This window comes from Pseudorasbora parva, chromosome 14 (genome assembly GCF_024679245.1).
Source record: "Pseudorasbora parva isolate DD20220531a chromosome 14, ASM2467924v1, whole genome shotgun sequence".
Taxonomy (NCBI): Eukaryota; Metazoa; Chordata; class Actinopteri; order Cypriniformes; family Gobionidae; genus Pseudorasbora; species Pseudorasbora parva.
In genome coordinates this window covers 41,215,842-41,220,710 of record NC_090185.1, presented here as the reverse complement: position 1 = coordinate 41,220,710, position 4,869 = coordinate 41,215,842, and positions in this window count along the sequence as shown.

Here is a 4,869-nt window from a genome sequence, read left to right as displayed (position 1 = left end):
TGGTCTTGGTCTTAACCCCTCAAAGTATTGGTCTTGTCTTGGTCTTAACCCCTCAAAGTCTTGGTCTTGCCTTGGTCTCAACCCCTCAAAGTCTTGGTCTTGGCTTGGTCTTAAGCCCTCAAAGTCTTGGTCTTGGTCTTAAGCCCTCAAAGTCTTGGTCTTGGTCTTAAGCCCTCAAAGTCTTGGTCTTGGTCTTAAGCCCTCAAAGTCTTGGACTTGTCTTGGTCTCAACCCCTCAAAGTCTTGGTCTTGTCTTGGTCTTAAGCCCTCAAAGTCTTGCTCTTAACCCCTCAAAGTCTTGGTCTTAAGCCCTCAAAGTCTTGGTCTTGGTCTTAAGCCCTCAAAGTCTTTGTCTTGTCTTGGTCTCAACCCCTTTAAAGACTTGGTCTTGTCTTGGTCTTAAGCCCTCAAAGTCTTGGTCTTGGTCTTAACCCCTCAAAGTCTTGGTCTTAAGCCCTCAAAGTCTTGGTCTTGGTCTTAAGGCCTCAAAGTCTTGGACTTGTCTTGGTCTCAACCCCTCAAAGTCTTGGTCTTGTCTTGGGCTTAAGCCCTCAAAGTCTTGGTCTTAACCCCTCAAAGTCTTGGTCTTAAGCCCTCAAAGTCTTGGTCTTGGTCTTAAGCCCTCAAAGTCTTGGTCTTGGCTTGGTCTTAACCCCTCAAAGTCTTGGTCTTGGTCTTAAGCCCTCAAAGTCTTGGTCTTGGTCTTAAGCCCTCAAAGTCTTTGTCTTGTCTTGGTCTCAACCCCTTTAAAGACTTGGTCTTGTCTTGGTCTTAAGCCCTCAAAGTCTTGGTCTTGGTCTTAACCCCTGAATGTCTTGGTGTTGTCTTGGTCTTAAGCCCTCAAAGTCTTGGTCTTGGTCTTAACACACATTGGTCTTGGTCTTGACTCTGTCTGGGATTAGGTAGTCTTGACTACAACACTACCTGTACATCTGGTACGCAAGGAATCCACATGTGGCCCGAGACTATGTTGCTTTCTGGAAACAGACTTTCAAAAACATAAAAAAACTGGTGGTTGACTGATAGTCATCTATGAATATGAATGACGTCACGCTGGATGACCGTGTTGTACACCAGAAACCGGTGAAAAGCCTCCAAAACTTTACTGCTCTTGGCTTGAGAACTCACTGGCTCGCTATATCTTGCATACTTATTGAACTGAAACTCTGGCAGTAAATGCTGACATTCGTAAAGTTCCTGCAGTCATGGTGAACTTTATCTGCATTTGGGCTGCGTTCATAAGCGTTGCTCAATATCTCCAGGTGTTTGCCATGAAGCAAACTACAATAAGATTAATGAGGCCTCCAAAACAATCTGACACTTGAAGACAAAGAACAATGATCAAGTGTGTGGATGTTTTGTCATGTCTGGGTTTCTCCTTCCTGAACGCATGCATCCGTCAACAGCCCCAGCTTAGAAGATTCGGGGAACATCAGTCAGAGGAGGGCGCTTGTGCGTTTGGGGTCTGCCTAAACATGGCCGTGACTCTGGTTCCCATTACCCATGAGCTCTGAGAAATACGGGTGGTTTGATCACACGCTGCACGGCCATGGGGGAGCATGTTAGAAGTAGCATGGCCCTAATTCAAACCAGACGAGGTGAATTACAGTAAATACTAAAGAGAGCTTTTCACGAAGGTGCAAGAACTGCCACGGGCCCGCCATTACGCCCAAAACGTTATAAAACATAAAACGAGATCTGCGCAGGGGCTCGATGACAGATGGGCTTTTAATGCTCGTGTGTGTAATGGACTTTTGCGGATGAAAAACTTATCAACTTCCCTGACCTCCGGATCACCTCAATCCCGTAATAACCGCGTGATCGTATCCGCAATGCATTTGGAAATGAAAGTGAATTCCCCCTTGCCCCCTAACGTCCCGCTTCCTCTCAGGCTTCTGAGGGTGCGTTGACATTGACCAATAGTGATCGACTCGTAATAGCCACCGCCACGGCACCGGTATCACGCTGGAAATACAGTATATGTAAGAGGGGTCAAAGGTCAAATAAGAGCTGCAGAATGAGATTGAGGGGACGTCAAATAGCATTTACACTTGGTTTAGATCCGTCATGCAGGTTGGTGGGGTCTGAGGGGCTGTGTCATGTAAATGTAGGCCTATTTTATCATTTATTTATGTATTTTTGGATATCATATTATGAGTCAGACGTGTTTGTGTTTGAATGCCAGCACTCGGCTCTGAGGACTGAATGATTGTGTGTTGGCATCGCCTCTCTCTGTGGCACAGCAATTATGCTTTGTTCTGTGAGACAATGCGTTTGCAGAGCCCTGTACTTAAAATGGGTGAAACCTGTCAGCAAGCATTTCACGCTCATGCCCTTATGCACATGAGTCTATACATGTCAGGTATGTGTGTGTGTGTGTGTGTGTGTGTGTGTGTGTGTGTGTGTGTGTGTGTGTGTGTGTGTGTGTGTGTGTGTGTGTGTGTGTGTGTGTGTGTGTGTGTGTGTGTGTGTGTGTGCAGTACCGTCGCGAGGGCTGTGCCAAGTGTGCGACCGCACAAGGCCTTGCACAAATAAAGTGACAGCTGACTTTGATGATTTAAAGCCAGTAGTTCATGTTATTTGTCCTTCGAAATACTATAGTTAAAAGACATAGCTAAAAATGAGACTATGTGTATTATGCTGTATTATTCTGCTCGTTAAAAATGCATTACGCAGTAACCTGCAATATTTCTCTGTGTGTGAGACGTGTCATTAGCGCTGCATCGCACGTCAAGAGCTTTTTCTCAGCCCTTTCCGATGTTGGCCACAGATAACCATAGATATTGCCTAAGAAGTTCAAGCAAATCCGCTAGAAATGAAAGCTCATTCAAGGATTTATTGCATGGAAGGAGAAAGCGCGGATGCATGCAGGATTTAAACTGACAAAGGTTTTTGTGGTTTTTTTTAACACGAAAAAGTTCAATAAGTATGTATAGCCTAACTATTATGCACCTTTCGGAACATCAGTGAGAGCAACAGGACCACAGCATGAGTGGATTCTGCTCCACCTTTACACGTTATCAACATTTTTAAGGCTGAGAGCAACGAAGCAGTCAGACATCCATTTAGCGCATGTTCAGGAAAACTACTGTTTGTTTGACTGACTGAGACACGGCTTCAGATGATTCAGTGAGAGAGCAGATTTATGAAACATAATTTAAGTGTCAAAATGTTCGCACAGCGCAATTCAGTTGCACAGTTTAACTTCCTAAACCTAATTCTGTTACATTGTTCACATTAAATATCCAGGTAAACAACAAATTGTTTGTCACTATAGCAACAGTAGACCCCCTTTAATATACCCCGGGCCTCGCACATCACGTCCGCACAGAGCCTCACACCCCCCTTGCGATGGGCCTGTGTGTGTGTGTGTGTGTGTGTGTGTGTGTGTGTGCTTGTTTTTGTGACATATCAGGACAAAAATGTGTATAATAACATGTGTATGACACAGGTATTACAGAAAATGGTGACATATCAGGACATTACCCCATGTCCCCACTTTTCAAAATGCTTATAAATCACACAGGAGGAGTTTTTTTGAAAAAGTAAAAATGCAGAATGTTTCCTGTGATGGGTAGGTTTAGGGATAGGGGCAGTGTAAGGGGATAGACAATACGGTTTGTACAGTATAAAACCCATTACGCCTATGGAATGTCCCCACAATTCACAAAAACAAACATGTGTGTGTGTGTGTGTGTGTGTGTGTGTGTGTGTGTGTGTGTGTGTGTGTGTGTGTGTGTGTGTGTGTGTGTGTGTGAGAGATAGTGTTTGAAGTGCAGAGCAATGGGAAGAGGCTCTGTCTGAAGGCAGTGATGAAGAGAGGAGGGTTTCTGAAGGTGCCGGGACATCAATTAGCAGTTCCTCTTTAACTCCAGCGGCCGAACGACCAGGCAAATTAAGTTTCTACACACAGAAACTCACACACAAACAAGCATGGGGCTACCAGATTTGAGAACATATTTTAGTTTCCAAAGTCATTTAAATATGAATTATGTCATTTAAAAAATAATAATAATATACATTTAAATGTTTTAACAAAGTTTTCTACCATTGATTGGGATGAAGTCTTATCCTGCACCCCAGGCCTGACATTACTCGTGTTTAAGGGGCCAAATGTTCGAGTCCAGAACCACCTTTTCTTTTCTTTTCTTTTTTTTTTTTCAGACCATCCTAGTGTTGGACTGTCTCCCAGCTTGCAGATTTCCGCTCCCTCACTTATACCCAGAACAAACCAACCTGCTCATGTCCATATAGCTTTAGCGCTAGTGTTTGATAGAGGCGGCGTCGGCAGGCATGCGGTCCAGTAGTGGAAGGGGGTCGGCTCTACGTTTGAGAAATTTCCATATGTCCACATGGCAATAAAATGTCTGCCACTTTACTTATTGAGGTTGTAATAAATGCCAGGTGCGTGGTCTGCTTTTTTCAAGGCACTCCATGGACACGCAACAAAACCAGTGTTTCAAGAAATCTTGCCGTTTGACCAAAAACAGACTTTTAAAGTTTTATAAAATACGTTATTACCATTCACAGGGACAATAAAGCAGAAAAACTTAAACTAGAATTCAAATAACATTTAACCTTTTGAAAACAGTTCGCATATAATGACAAATAACCAAGTGATAAAACTTGTGCACAACAACACAGAACCTAAAAGCAGTGAGCCAATCAGTCTATTAACTTGAATTTTCCATTCATGCAAAATAGACCCCAGAGTTTTGGTTTAGGTTTGGCCGGGTATTTATGGCTTCATGCACATACTCTTTTAGTTTAACAAACATTCATATTAGAAGACTTCCTAATCCCTGTTCTCATGACCCAGCCCTCGTTCACATCACACGTAAGACTGCCTACATCGTAAATCAAATCTCA